Below are 16875 nucleotides of genomic sequence, written 5' to 3'. Positions count from 1 at the left end.
ATCAGAAAACACTTAAATTGTTATCATCAAAACCTTAAATCTAACATTCTCCCTTTTTTGATGATGACAAAACATAGGTGTAAATTTAACAAAGAGTAGCACAATCCATCAAATAAAATTTTAATTAAACCAATTTTGATAGAACCAAAATTCGACAGAAATGCACAAGTCAGAAAAAGGTAGGATAAGTTGATGAACTTGATAAATAAAAGCAAAGTTCAATAAACCCAGAAAAGCATCAAATTGTCAGAATACATAAGCAATTAAGCAGTTTTACATAAGCATTCAAAAACATAAATAGTAAAACTAAAACATCTAGTCAAAACTTTTCTTCTCCCTCTTTTTATCAGTATCAAAGGAAGTGAAAAGGGAAGCAAAAATAGGCAAGGTGAGAGGAATAGGGCGAGGAAGGAGCTGGGAAATGGGAGAGAGTGCTTGAGAAATGGGTGGTAGAGAAATGAAAGGGGTAGGTTAAGGAACTGGAATGATGGCTAAAGTGGTAGAAGGAGGAGTAGGAAATATGTGTGGAACAGAAGGTGGAACACAAATGGTGGATGTAGGGATAGGAGAAGATGGGGGTTCATGATTAGAGTGAGGAGGAGAGGGTGGATAAGAAAGAAGGTCCTCGAAGCTGAAGGAAGTGCTAGGGGCCAAGAAATTTGTGTAGAGTGAGGCTGAATGGCACTGATATCCTCATCTTGTTGAGCTGATTGATGTGAAATGTAAGCACCTTCACTTTGATTTCTCTGGGCTCCAGTGGTGCAATGTTACGCACTTGAAGGAGGTATGTGGCCAGTTAAGGATAAGGAATGGGTGTAGATTTGGACTTGTTGAGAATAAAGTCCTTTATCTCACAGTAAATCAGAGCTCCTATATTAATCTTCTCTCCAGTAATGATTTTGGCCAATAAGAGGTAGTTATCCTGGTTCAGGTGAGAGAAGCTGCCAGACTTATTTACCATGCTCTTTGAGTAAATATAGTGGATTATTCTGTAATAATCACATATGTGCTTAGGAGGGAAGTTCAGCTTGCCAAGGTAATTATCACTTTGCATGAGGACCTTGTAAGCTTTTATATCATTCATATCACCTCCTCTCACATGATCCTAAGTCCCTAGAAGCTCATTCAAATTTACAGGAGTGAGATTGAAGGTTCTGCCTCGGAGTTTTGTTTCGAGATAATCACTCACCAAATCATCTTGTTCATCATACTGCTCAATAGATTCCATATTACAGTAAAATCTCTTAACCACTTTAGGACAATACTCATCACCAATACTTAACCAATTAGAGTAGTATTCTGGGGATCACTTAAGTCCAATCGAATTTTCTCATTATTCTTTAAACTATCCAAATTCACAAAGACCACAGGACACAGTTTCTGAGTGGCAAATCAGACTTACAGTTAATCATATTTACATCCTTATCTAGATTCCGAATTAAAAACTCAAATGATTCAAAGGGAATACCTTGGGCAGGAGGTTGTTGAGACACACCTTAACTTGTTCTCTATTTCTTGTGTCTCGATTGTCATGGTACTTGAATATTTAAGGCTTTGTCCATAACTTTTTGAACTGAGATTTCATCATCGGACACTTGATTGCAGACATTTCATAAAGATAATAGTTTTTCCCAATTTGGTAAGTCTTGATGTTAGAAAAAAAGCAATTTGTCAATCTCAATTTCAAAGTTGTTAAAATAGGTTGCATTGTTCTAGATTAATTGGATCAAATATGCATTTGATGACCATAAGGGCATTTCTATCATTTAACCACATTTTCATAATGCCAATTCATGCTTTCCTACTTCTCTACCATTTATAACTATTTGGTACTTGATTTGGGATTTAATATTTCCAAGATACTTTTTAGGTTATTTTCCTAAACAAATTTACATAGATTGATAGATAAATTTTGGATAAAAGAGAAATGATAATTTTTCCTAATGGAAATATATTGAGGAAAGATGCTAAAACAATTTACATTACCCTTTTCATAGTTTGAATGTGGCCTAATAGTAGTAATCAAGCATGTTGATACTAAGGGGAAAAAAATATAAAGTGATAATACACACAAATATAACATACTAGTTTTTGAAGAACTTACATGTTACATAATATACTTAGTTCAAACTATTGTGATTATAATTGAGAAAAATAATAATAGAGGAAAAAATGTGTCCCATTGATATTATTTAAAGATAAACAATATTTCTTGCATTTTTTTGGCCAAAAATATTTCTTGCATTTTGATATATGTTTTTGTATTGTGCAATGCAAAGTTGGTGATAAAGATTATACCCTCTCTAGTCCTTAATATATGAAGTTGTTATAAGTAAGGTTAAGCAAAGAACCTGAATCCAGTACCTAGCCCCTTTAATTTTTTTTATATCTGATATTTTATTTTCTTGATTTTCTTCCCCCCATTTTCCCTTTTGTTTTTTTTCCTTTTATTCTCAAAGTCCTCCTAGTTTTCCTTCCCCTCAACCTCGTCTCCTCTACACTGTTGTCATCCTCAATTCTAGTATTTTGGCTTCTTCTTCTTCTTTTTTTTTGCATCTGGTTTGGAATTTGGCCGATAGCTACTGTCATTACTATGAATATATTGTGATAATGCTGTTATGTGTAATACCCTGACTAGAAACTCACCAAATTTAATATAGAAAAGAATTTCGACACAACTATTTAAAGAAACAGCTTATTGATTGGACCGGAATATCACCTTCCAAGTCATCAAAATTGTGATTGCACCAGATAATGTAGTATAGGGTGTAACCAATCGTTCTTCTCAAGGAGCACTTTATTAGAAAACAACCTAGTCTAAATCAGTAGTCAAAACATGATGATTTGGGTAAAGAAAAAAAGGGGTTTTAATTGTTTTAAAGATGGTGCAATAAATGTAAAGTGCAGAGAAATAATTGTTTTTGGAATTTTAAATGAATGAAGAAATGTTTTGGATTAAAGGAAAATTATGGTAAACTAGTCTCTTGATGATGAAAACTCAGCTATCACTACTCTTAAAATGAATGGGAGTTTTAGAAATCTCCAAGTCTGAAGGGAAACCCAAATAATTACTTGAGTCCAATGTCTTAATTAATGAAAACTCACTTTAATCAAAGTTAATTAACATTTAAAACATTATTGAAGGCCACTTAGAGTGCAAATGAATAGATGATGCAATGCCCTCAGAATGTCAATCGACAATCAATGAATACCAAGTACATAGATTAATCATCAATAACCACTACTCATTAATTGAACACCAGGATTCCCAATTGAAACATTTATATAAATGATCCAACATCAACAACATCCAATCCAAATATATTTAGTAGTCTAAACACAAGATTTACAATCATAAACCAAATTTAATACAAATGCAGAAATCCCTATATCTAGGAATTTTTAACACAAAATTAAGCATATCTCTTTAGACTGATAACTCCCCTATTAAGTCCTTGAGCTTAAGCTTTGTCTTCCAACACCCAGAGGCTAAAGATCTAGCCTCTCATGTCTCCAAACTGACTGCAATCACTCCAGGTATGAACAGTCACAAGGGAAGCTAAAAATGGGGTTGGAAAAATGGAGAAGAAGGTGGTTTGAGTGGTTTGATTGGTTCATAATTGTAGAAAATGATGAATAAGTGAAGAAAAATAAAGGTTTTGGGTATGGAATCAACAGAGGCTTAAGAGGAGATGATGGAGGCTCAACCTAATGCAAATCTGCAGAATGGGAGCATGTGTCTTCATGGTGGCTACCCCCTTAGGTGTAGAAGCTCAAAAACCTATTTCAAAATGCACAACTTCACTTAACACACTCAGGTCGTGACCTCAAGAGTGTCATGTCACGACTCGGGAGCCTAGGTCGTGACCTAAGAAGTGTCATCTCACGACTTAAGAAGACAAAAAGCATTCAGTCTTGACTTAGTTGCAAAATGCGTAGTTACATTAAAAGGGCATCCAGGTCGTGACTTCAGGAATCCATGCGTGACGTGGGGAGACAGAACATTCCAGCTCTTGTGTTTTGGTCCTCGTAATATTGTGGCTCTATCAATGCTCTATCTTGGGTCTTAAGTCTTTCTCTAATTGCCTGAAAATTACAACAAAGAGCTTTGTGAAGACTAACTAATTACAAGTAAGGCAATTACAATTAAGGTAGGAAAATTAACCATTTTTACCCCTTAAATAGCAAAATGCAATACATGAACCAATATAATCAAAAAGCTATAAATGCATACATAACGAGGGTAAAAGTATTGCAAAACATAAAAAAATACTTGAGAAAACCATATAAAGATAAGGTTCTATTACTCCCCCATACTTGAACCTTTGTACTCTTAGACAAAGACTTGAATCATTCCAAAGAAAGCACAGCTACAATTAAGGAAACTAGCATGTTTAAAAGTGATCTTAAGAGCTAATCGATCAACATCCTTTAGGGAGACAAGAATGATAACATGAATAATGCCAAGCAATTAGATACAAAGTACAATTGACTCTAAATGCATGAACATCAAAGATCTCCTCATTGGGGTTCTTTTCTCTTAAAAATTCAAGCAGCCAACATCCTACCATAAGCTTATAATAACTCTAAAATCTCCACTACTATTCAGCATTCATGTAAAGAATCAAAAGGACTTTTAAGGTTGTAGTGATGGAAAGGCTAGATGGAACAGAAAACGGTGAAATTGAGAGTCAAGAATTAAAGAAGTGTGAGTCAAATATGATCTATTCTTAAACAAGGAAGTTCAGATCCTAACCTTCTACCACTAAGGGAATATTTTATTCAACTTTATTTTATTGCTATAATTTATGTATATAAAAAGTATTTCTTTACTCTTTTTTGTTCTTTTTGCCTTCTTTCTTTTCTTTTTCTTCTTTTTTTTCCGAAACAAAATTGAAGTTCCCAATAAAAACCCATGAAGGTTAGGAAATCGTATTTATCAAGATGAAATCTACTCAATTATCATCATGGTTTAAACACTCGAAATGATGGACGAAATGAAGGAAGTGCAGGATAAAAAGAGTTAAATAATGGATAGATGTTTGTAGGTTGTGTTTGGGGTAAAAGGTGTAGAAAAGAATACCTCTATCATATTCAAAATCATAAATGCGTATGTAATTTTGACCAAGAGCTAAAACAAGTTCTAGAGCACGTAAACGACATGAATAATTACTCAATTTAGGAGTTAAGGCTCAAGAATATCCTTCCAATAAAAGTTTCATATCTCAACAGAAGTTTCAATCAATATGCATTAGTCACGAGGCATTATGACACTTATCACAAAAGCAACCCATAGGATGATAATTAAAAAGATCAAAATAATCACTTAAGAGCATGCTTGGATCTCAAAAGCACCTATAAAGTCTCATAGAATTCATTTTCAAAATCCAGTATTCTTAAAAGTTTAAGGATGGGCATGGTTTTCAAGAAAAACTATTTGATACAATGAAGGTAGATTAAAAGGCAATGATTTTGCTTGAAAAACATGCAAAGGTAGCTTAAAAAGGTTCCTTTTATACAACATTATACAAGGCAAAGAGAAGGAAAGTAATGCATAGAAAAAGGGACCAGGTTGTTACTTGAAAACAGCGAGGTCGCGACTTGAGTACACAGAGAGCACCAAGTTAGGAAAGGGGACTGAGGTTGCGACCTGAAATCAGTGAGGTCATGACCTAAAATCAGTGAGGTCAAGACCTGAAGTCACAGAAACCCTTCCCTGTCAAAATCACAACTCAAGTCATGACCTGAAACAGTGAGATCGCGACTTGAGGTCACAGAAACTACCAACGAAAATTTTTTCAAAGCCTGGCCAAATTTTAACAAGTAAAACCTTTTCAGTAAGCATCAAAATAGTCATTGCTGATCTAATTCATAGTAATTCACCATCCATAATCAATTCAAAGCTAAAGAATGATGATAAAAGATTGGATTTTTGAAAAAAAATTGCCAAAAAAATTTGACAAGAACAAAGAGGAAATGAATCCCTCCACCATACGTAAACTTGACAGTGTCCTTACTGTCGAAGGGAAAGGAAAAAAGAATAATAGCCACCACAATTAAAACCAACCATTCATAGTGATTAAAATCAGAAACATCAAAGTTAAACCTTCAATTACACTGTTTGCATGGAAGAGCAACAGAAACAAAAGAAAAACTAAAAAAACTAAAGACTCTAAGCAACACTACTCTCAGTCTTCTACTTCTCTTCTCTCCTCTTCACCAACATCTTCTCCTGCCTGAACATCCCCTTCTCCCATTAGCAGCAGCAGCATCATCAGAGGACTGTCCCACATCCCTACTAAAGTAGCTTGTGGCAAGAACAGTGCTTTCCCAGAAAGCCTGCTCATATCCAAGGGAAAAGTTGACCTTAAGAGCCTTGGTCATCTCCAATATCAGAGGATCCATAAACCTCTACCTTTTAAACTCATGAGATATAGAGATAGCTTTGTATGCATCGAACTCCTCGCTCAGATTCATCACTTGCTGACCAAGCTCAGTAATCTACTCACTCAAGGAGGGGAGATTGAAACTAGAGCCACCCTCAGCTGCCTCCTCTTCTAGACCTTCCTCCATTACCCTCTTTCCCCTCTTCCTCTCTCTATTGGATTTGGAGGTAGTATAGCACCTAGTCGTGGTAGGGTCCAAGATAGAGTTACATTTACATGTTGGTATCTTGTGTGCTACGCACATATCCATGATCAAGTGCGGAAACACCAAAACAGTCCGGACATTGTTGACGCAATGCCCAATCTGGTCCAGGGCAATGATAGGGATGTCAACCGGCTACTGGGTCATAAGGAGCTACAATAGGAGTGCATCCTCTTTAGAAACATCAAAAATATGGGTTGATGGGATCACATTGTAGGTCATGAAGTTCAGCCAAATCTTGGCTTCATCATTCATGTTCTTACGCTTGAAGATGTTTTGCCTACATTCCTTCACAGTCCAGCCAGCTCCCCCTACCCCGATGGTTTGGAAGACCTCATTCTAGGGAACTTGATCAAGTTTGGTCTTCCAACACTGGTATTCACAGACAGGGATGTTAGAAAGCTTATAGAACTTCTTAATAGCATCTCGGCTAAAATAACATTCACTCCCTCTAAAGGTGATCCCTATATATCCATCCATAGCAAAGCAAGCATAGAACTCTCTTACCAAAGTCAAGTTAGCCTTGTTCCTCTTCTTCATGAGCTCCCCTAGACCTCGCGCCATGGTGAGCTTATAAAAGTCATACTTCTTAGTCTCTAGGAAATGTCACTCTTGTACTACCCCCTGTTTGCAAACATTTTCACTGCTTTCTCCCTTGAAAGTCTAGTCTTCTCACGAGGGCAAAGCCTTTTCAAGCTTGAAGATTTGGGGTTCTTGGTGTGAGGTATTTGAGCGTAAAGCAAACACACAACAAACAACTAAAGTAAACATACAAAACAAACAACCCTACAAAGGAAACTAAAACCTATATTAGGCCCAGAAACCAAGCACTCCCCCCACACTAAGCCTATAGTTACCCCTTGCCAGACTCATTTTAGCAAAAATATAAAATTTGAATTGGGACATTTGCAGTTTAAAACCATTAGGAAAATAATGACAAAACCCAAACACTTATAATTTTTAATTACCCAAAATCCAATTTCTTCCAAAGCCTTTACAGGTAAAGGCAAAATCCATTGAGAAATTTCAGTTTGGAAACAACAGGGGTGAATCAGAGGTTTAGAGTCTCCTCTGTGAGCTCAAGTTGCGACTTGAACAGACAGAGGGGAAAAATTTGAGTTCAAAAAGGCTTGAGGTCGCGACCTGAAAACAGTGAGGTCGCGACCTGGTTCTAGAAATTTCAGGAAACGCAGAGTGAACCAGTTCATTCACAAACCAAAAATTTACAACAAATGTGATCCCAAGCAGTTACAAAATCATTTTAATAGCTGCCTAACCATGAATTCCACGCTGCACTCAATCAAAACTAGAACTTAAATAAAAGAAACACTACCTACCCCTATAAAACACAACAACCTAAAACCAGAAAGAACAACAAAACTTGAAAATAAAAAGGGAAGACAGAACAAACCTTGAGAGTGGGGGGTGGAAAAACTGAATGCAAGAGTGGATAGTGGGCTTGATTTCAAATTAAAGGAGTGAAACTTCAGAGTGGAAATACTTAGAAATCAACAGAGACTGAGAAATAGTAGCAAGATAACTGGTTATGGAGGAAGCAAACCATTAAATAGGAGTAGAGGAGTCGCGACTCTAACGCTGAAGGAGGTACTGAATGGTTATGAACAATGAGAAAATAGGGAATGAAAGGTTAGGAAGGTAAAGGTTGCAACTTCAGAGGAGATGGAACGTTGAGGTTGGAGAGGGGACTGGAAGGAGGTTTGGCTTAAGGTTGTGTGATTTTACAAGAAGGAGTTAGGGTTTTCGGTCCTTAGGATGAACAAGGCTGGAATCCAAGATAGGTTCAAGGGGAAAAATGGTAATTAGGGTAGAAACAAATAAGGGTAAAGAGGTGAAATCACAAAAAAAACCCTGACTTGTCATGTCAGGTCGCGACCTGAGGGATTTCAGGTCACGACTTCAGTAAACAGAGGGGGATTTAGGGTTTCAGAAAGGCTCCAGGTCCTAAACTAAAGATAACGAGATCACAACCTCAACTCGTAGAGAACCTTTACCCAATTTCTTCCCCAAGTTACGACTTGAGACAGTAAGGTCGTGACTTCAGCACACCGAGAGCTCTTTTCCTCAGACTAACCTCCAGGTCACGACCTGAAAACAGCTAGGTCGTGACCTAGGGTCACAGAGAGCTCTCTGACTCCCTAAACCCTGAAAAACCTCAAAATAAAGACCTATACCAAAACCACTTACCAAAATACCTACCATAACAACCTAACTCAGCAATCATCACCAGATTATCAATAATTCAATACAAAACTCGAAAACAAGTGATAAAAGATTAGGAAAAACTTTCAAAAGTTTCAAAATTTTTGAAAAATTTTGGCATTTTTCATCAAAACCACCCATAACAAGGAAGAACCCAACAAACAATTCACAAAACCACTTTTAAACCTCCATCCCCCACACACTCAAAGCAATGTCCTCATTGCAGCACGCAGTCACAAACCAAAACACAAAGCCTAAAAACAAAAACAACAAAGGTAGAACTTGTGAAGTTCAATTCAAGATTGAAGCATAACATATCACTTATCAAGAGAGAAGAAAAGAGCTAAGTGCAAGGATAGGAAAACTCAAGAATGCAATTAAGTGTGTGGTGGTGACAGAAAAGAAGCATAATCATCTAATCACACCAAACTCAAGGCTAGGGGAGATTATTCAAAACAAGCAAAACAAAATAATTTAAAACTACTTCTACTCTTTTACAATCTCAAACAGTCACAGCAAGATAATTTAAGCACAAGTAAATTCATGTGAATAGTAAGAGGTAAAGGAAAGGACGACCTGGCCTTAAGAAGGTGGTGCAGGCTCTTCGTAGAGCTTAAGGAGATGATCGTTGCACTAGAACATTTTTCCTGTGGCCTCCTCCTTTAGTTCTATCATACTAAAGTCATGCACTTTCATGACAGTGTAAGGTCCATACCAACTCGTCTTGAATTTACCCTTCTTGAATTTGAATTGAGCTTGGTATCTTAATACCTTGTCACCCTCCTTGAATTTCTTCCTCAAGATGTTAGCGTTATGGACAAGCTTGGTTTTCTGCTTGTAAATGTTAGAGCTGTGGTAGGCATCTAACCATATTTCTTCTAGTTCCTGAATTTAAAGGAGTCAGTTCAGGTTAGCTTCGTTCAAATCGGCATTGCAACTCTTAACTGCCCAGTATGATCTATACCCAAGCTCTACCAGAATGTGATAGGACTTCCCATAGATGATCCGGTATGGAGACATTCTTATTAGCGTCTTGTAAGAGGTGCGGTAGGCCCACAGTGCATCATCTAGTCTCAAGCTCTAGTCTTTATTAGAGGGTTTGACAATACATTCCAAGATGCGTTTAATCTCTCGATTTGACACCTTAGCTAGGCTATTGGTGTGAGGGTGGTACGGGTAGACACTCTGTGGGAAATCCCATATTTAGCCAACAAGTTATTAAGTAACTTACTGCAGAAATGGGTTCCCTGATCACTGATTAACACCTTGGGCACTCCAAATCTATTGAAGATGGTAGACTTCAGAAATTTAGAAACTGTAGGTGTATTATCTTTTCGTGTGGGAATGGCTTCTACCCACCTAGAGAGGTAATCTACAACTAAGAGGATGTAGGTGTAACTGTGAGAAGATGGGAAGGGGCCCATAAAATCTATCCTCTAAGCATCAAAGATGTCACATAATGAGATAGGTTACTGTGGCATTTCATTCCTTCTATTAACCCCCCAAATCGTTGGCATTTATCACATGCCTTTATAATAAGTGAATACGTCTATAAACAAGGTGGGCCAATAAAAACCTGCATGTAACACCTTTCTAGTTGTTTTTCTGACACTAAAGTGTCCCCTATATAAGGTATCATGGCAAGCTTCCAGGACAACTGGAGCCTCTACTTCAGGGATGCATTGTCTAATCACTTGGTCAGTGTAAAATCTCCATAGGTACGGTGGATCCCAAATATAGTATGAGGCTTTGCTCTTAAGTCTTTGAGCCTGAAAAGTAGTCAGGTGAGAAGGAATTAGACCAGTAGCAAGATAGTTAACTAGGTGAGCAAACCATGGTTGAGAAACAGACAATGCACATAAAGGCTGGTTAGGGAATGAATAACAGATAATATGAGAATTTAATACTCCCCTCGTCTCTAGTGGTAGCTTGCTCAAGTGATTTGCTACATAGTTGATATTACTGGCCCTGTCTTTTACTTCCACGTCGAATTCTTGAAGAAGCAACATCTACCTCAAGAGCCTTAGCTTTGATTGAGGTTTATGGAAGAGATATTTCACTGCTGCGTGATTTGTAAACACAACCACCATCGAATTTATAAGATAGGGTCTAAACTTATCAAGTACAAAAACAATTGCAAACAATTCTTTCTTAGTAGTGGTGTAGTTTCTTTGAGCTACATCTAAAGTTTTAGAAGCATAGGCAATTACTTTAGAAATAGAATTCTCCCTTTGACCTAACATCGCCCCCACACTCAAGTTCGAAGCATCACAAGAAATTTTGAAAGGCAAATCCCAGTTGGGAGAGGTCAAAATCGGAGGAGTAACTAGCCTATTCCTCAATTAATCAAAAGCAAGCTCACATCCATGGTCAAATTGAAAATCAACATCTTTTTGTAGTAGTTTAGAAAGATGCAAAGTAATTTTACTAAAATCTTTGATGAACCTTCTATAGAACCCCACATATCCTAAAAAGGACTTCAACTCTTTCAAGTTGGTAGGGTAGGGCAAAGAAGATATCACCTCTACCTTGGCTTTATCTACCTCAATTCCTTTTTCAGAGATCAAATGACCTAGCACGATACCTTGATTAACCATGAAATGGTATTTTTCATAATTCGAAACCAGCTTTTTCTCAATGCATCATGCTAAGATCTTGTCAAGACTTTTCAAACATTCTTCAAAAGAATTGTCATAAATAGTAAAATCATCTATGAACACATCCATGCATTTTTCAATAAATTCAGTAAAAATAGATAACATACAATGTTGGAATGTGTTAGGGGCATTACAAAGACCAAAAGGCATTCTCTTGTAAGCATAGGTTCTAAATGGATAGGTGAAGGAGGTCTTGTCTTGGTCTCTAGGGCCTACAGGAATTTGGAAATATCCAGAGTACCCATCTAAGAAACAGTAATGACTCTTTCCCGCTAACCGTTCAAGCATTTGATCAATAAAGGGTAAGGGAAAATGGTCTTCCTAGTGGACTCGTTCAGCTTTCTATAGTCAATGCAAACTCTCCATGAGTTTTGTACTCTAGTTGGGATGAGTTCATTATTCTCATTTTTTACTACGATGATCCTACTCTTTTTCGGCACGACTTGTATCGGTGACACCCACTCGCTATCAGATATAACGTATATAATTCTAGTGATCAGAAGTTTGTCTACTTCTTTCCTATCCACATTAGAGATTAGAGGATTCAAGCTCCGCTAGTTTTGTTTAATTGGCTTGGAATCCTTAGTTAATAAGATCCTATAGGCACACAGTAGAGTCAATTCCCTTAATGTCAGCTAGTTGCCAACCCAAAGCCTCCTTATTCCTTCTAAGGACTCCCATTAAACTAGTCTTTTCATGTTTAGTTAAAGAACTAGAAATAATGACAGGTAATTTATTCTTAGGCTCAAGAAAAGTGTACTTGAGATTGGGAGGTAGGTCTTTCAGTTCTAAACATTATTTCAAATCATACACCTCATACACACTGGGTAAATCTAAGAAGCAAAGCTATGCAAAAAAATAAGTCTGGACACTTAGAAAAGTTTCAGTGGAAAAACAGCTCAGGTCACGACTTGAGCAATCCAGGTCGCGACTTGAGTGCAAAGAGAGCAACCTTGAATAAAGAAGGAGCTGAGGTCGTGACTTAGTACAAGTCAGGTCATGACTTGAACAGATCGAGAGCAATACTGGAAAATATAAGGCTGAGGTCGCGACAAGCCACAAGTCAGGTCGCGACTTAGGCACTAAGGTCGCTACTTCGAGAATATGAGGTTGCGACTTCAAGTCATAGAGAGCTACCTTCACAAAACCTTTGAAAAATTCACTAAGTTCTTCAACCAGATGCTCAACAAACTATGCACAAAGTTCAAAACTTTAAGCAATTAGCCAAAATACTCAAGATCAAGTCAAAACCAAATGCAAAATGCTATGTAAAAATGCAAATGCCAAAGTATGGAAAAGCAACATATTTGTTTCTATTTGCAAAAATTTTTATGCTATGAAATGCAAAAGCTAAGTTCAAAAACTAAAACTCAATGAGAATCAACCCAAATCACAATGGTATGGAAAACCCATTACTAGGGAACCAATTTCTTGGCTTCCCGACAACGGCGCCATTGATCGGACCAGAATGTCACCTTCTGGGTCATCAAAATTGTGATTGCACTAGATAATGTAGTATAGGATGCAATCAATCGTTCTTCTCAAGGAGCGCTTTATTGGAAAACAACCTAGTCTAAATTGGTAATAAAAAACATGATGATTTGGGCAAAGAAAAAAAAGGAGTTTTAATTGTTTTAAAGATTGTACAATAAATGTAAAGTGCAGAGAAATAATTATTTTTGGGATTTTAAATGAATGAAGAAATGTTTTGGATTAAAGGGAAATTATGGTAAACTAGTCTCTTGATGATAAAAACTCAGCTATCAATGCTCTTAAAATGAATGGGGGTTTTAGAAATCTCTAAGTCTGAAGGGAAACCCCAAGTAATCACTTGAGTCTAGTGTCTTAATTAATGAAAACTCACTTTAATCAAAGTTAATTAACATCTTTTAAAACATTATTGAAAGCCACTTAGAGTGCAAATGAATGAATGATGAAATGCGCTCAGAATGTCAATCGACAACCAAAGAATATCATGCACATAGATTAATAATCAATAATCACTAATCATTAATTGAACACCAGGATTCCCACATGCAATATTTATATAAATGATTCAACATCAACAACATCAAATCCAAATACATTTAGTAGTCTAAACACAAGATTTACAATCATAAACCAAGTTTGATACAAATGCAAAAATCCCTATATCTAGAAATCTCTAACACAGAATTAAGCACTGGTTTAGATTGATAACTCCCCTATTAAGTCCTTGAGCTCAAGATTTGTCTTCCATTACCCAGAGGCTAAAGATTTAGCCTCTCATGTCTTCAAACTGATTAACATAGTTATGACAACACAATAATAATGGCTAGATGGCAAAGGAGCGACAATGTAAGAACTTAGAATTTACTTATTCAATAAGAATGTAAACAGATTAGAGCATAGTTCTAAGGCCCTTTGGCTATTTAAAGGAAAACTCGCAGTCCAAAAATGAATAACAATCCATAACAATCTAGACCAATAGTCCTCAGCAATAAATTAACAATCGTCCATAATGAGAGCATGCTTAAGTCCTTAGTGGCAAATAAACAATAATAAAAATCAACATCCAATTTACAAAATATAGAAAAAAAAAATTGATCCACTAGATTACCTTGGGCAGTCCAAGTAGCCTAAAACCTCAATTTTTTTTCTTTTTTTCTTTTCTTTGTGAGATTCAAGATTTTAACTTGATAAACATAATTAAGACAATGAAAAAATACCTATAATCATATAAACTCATAAACAAAATGTTAATTTAATTATAAATCCATAGGAATTTCTAAAAATATTTCATAATAATAAAAATCAACATCCAATTTACAAAATATATAAAAAAAAAAATAGTATTCACTTGGACCGAACTAGACTAGTCCAAGTGGTTTGGTCACTTGGTTAGGAACTTAGTCTAGCCCAACCAACCAGTTCGTCCAGGTTGGTTTGATTTTATTAAAGAGCATATTTGGAATAGACTACCTTGGGTTGGACCAGACTACTAGGTTTTTTGTGCTCTCCTAGTATATTCTTATTTCTCTTGTCACCAGATTCAAGTAAAATGATAAAATAAAATAAAAGGAAATAAATGAATTATATATTATCTAATGTTTTGATAAAATGATAAAAATCAAGTAAAATTATATATTATCTAATGTTTTAAAAGCACTTTTTTGCAAATCGAGACAAACTCCTCCACATATTTACTTTGTAGACTGTAAAATTACTTCTGAAATCATAGTTTTGTTTCTATCCAAACACCCCCTATGATAGCATGAGAAATTGATATCATGAAAATGTCACTAATAATACTATTAAAATTGATACTTATAAAATAAAATATCTTACACTGTCATCATGGTCATGGAATATTATAAACAAAAAGGTGAACATGTCATTTACACCTTTTAGGGAGGGTAGTAATGAGAATGAATTTTTTGGATGAAAATCTCTCTACTTGTGGAGTTAAATTTTGGGGAGAAAATGAGATGTGAGACTCACTTTATTTTTGTTAGTATTTGGGTTTTGATGATAATAAAGAAAGCCTTTTGGGTCAATCGTTTTTATTCAAGTTTTGACTATGACAAAGAAAGCCTTTTCGTTCAATTGTTTTTAAAACTTAGATGCTGAAGTTGACTCTATAATTATAAATAAGATTATCGACAACAACTTGTTCTTTGAGGAAAAGAGATTTTCATCGATAACGTCAATTAATGGATGCTCTCAAATTTCAGAATAGTTGTTTTAATAGATCCCAATAGAAATACTTTGGCTTATCATTAACGTTATCAATAAAGTTCTTTGGCGAGAAGGTGTTTGATAAGGTTATTTTAAATGCTTTTATCGATAAGATTATCAGTAAATGTAGATTTTTTTTTCATTTTTTAGTCTTCAGCTGTTTAATAAATTCAAAGATAATCTATCTATTTTCAATCAAAAATTTATTGATAAGATTTATGATAAAATGGCCTTGAACTTCATTATTTCTCACAGCTTAGTTTTCTTTTCTTTTTGGATATTTATCAATAAGAATATTGATAAAGCTAATTATTGATAAGGTTATCAATATATGATCTTTGAGCAAATTAAAGTTAACTTGTTTGAAATTTATTTATTGTTCATCTTCTGTCTTTCCTTACTACTCTGAGTTGCTAATAACAAGTTCAAGCAAGGTTAATGCAAGATTAAATGGCTCAATGAAAAAATGACATTGTCAAGCTACTTTTGTCAGAAACATTAAATGCTCTTCAACCATTACAAGCTATCATCATCTACAACTGCTTTTACAATGGTAATATCACTTCAAGTCTAATGGATAGTTAATGAAGATCAACTATAGCATTCAATAGAGCAAAGAAGAAAAATGAACAATTACGCTATCGAATTTATTGCTCTGTTTCATTAAGTTCATCAATTATACTTTAGTGTTCATTTATTACTCGAAAAGAGAGACTTAAACTTTTATTACTCCATCTAGAGTAACTCAAAATTATGAGAATCTTGAGTGGGTTGTAACTTTATGGGTAGTAAATGGGAGCAATTGAGAGTAATCAATTGCTGTATTATGGCACCAAGAGCCTGTTACAAATCTTAGAGTATAGTAAAACTCCAAGAGACCTTCTGAGGACTGAATATAGGTCAAGTGATTAAAACCGAACTAGTGTAAATTGCTATGTGCATCTTGATTTACCCTCATGTTATCCTTCTAACTCGATCTCCTTTAGTTTACGATTACTGTTTTTAAGTTTAAAATTTTATTATCACCTAATTCACCTTCTTCCTAGGTGTACTACCATTCTAACAATTTTCTCCCCTATTTTTCCTTTCTCTTCTATTTTTCTTTCTCGAAAAAACTCCATTCCTCCCCATTTTCACCTTACTTTTCCTTTCTCTACCATTTTCTATCAATGACCATAAGTGAGGGGTGTAACTTATGAAGACCTTATACTTTCTCGAGTTTTAATTTATAAATATTAAAAAAACTAAATAAGTTTTTTTATTAAAATAAAATTAGTTAAATTAATTATTTCTAAAAATATGTATGTTGATTTTTTTATGATACCCCATTCAACTGTCTACATTGAAACTACTGTGCAATTAGAATGTATATGATCAAAATGAATAGACCAAGAAAATCATATATTTGGGGATAACTCCAAAGACACTGAAGACAAAACCGACCAAAATACAAATAAAAACACAATAACACATTTTTGGGTTATTAAAAATTCAAAACACTACATCTGAAGTTTGATCTTTAATGTAAAAGTTGACTAATTTGAGTAGATTAGAAAATTTAGTTCAGTTAGTTATTTGTAATAAATATGTGTTGTCTTCTATAAAATAGTTTTGCTAATTATGTATATTAATG

The sequence above is a fragment of the Neltuma alba genome, unplaced genomic scaffold (assembly GCF_004799145.2).
Source record: "Neltuma alba isolate B1F8T4 unplaced genomic scaffold, ASM479914v2 tig00000431_pilon, whole genome shotgun sequence".
Classification (NCBI taxonomy): Eukaryota; Viridiplantae; Streptophyta; class Magnoliopsida; order Fabales; family Fabaceae; genus Neltuma; species Neltuma alba.
This window is presented reverse-complemented; position numbering follows the sequence as displayed.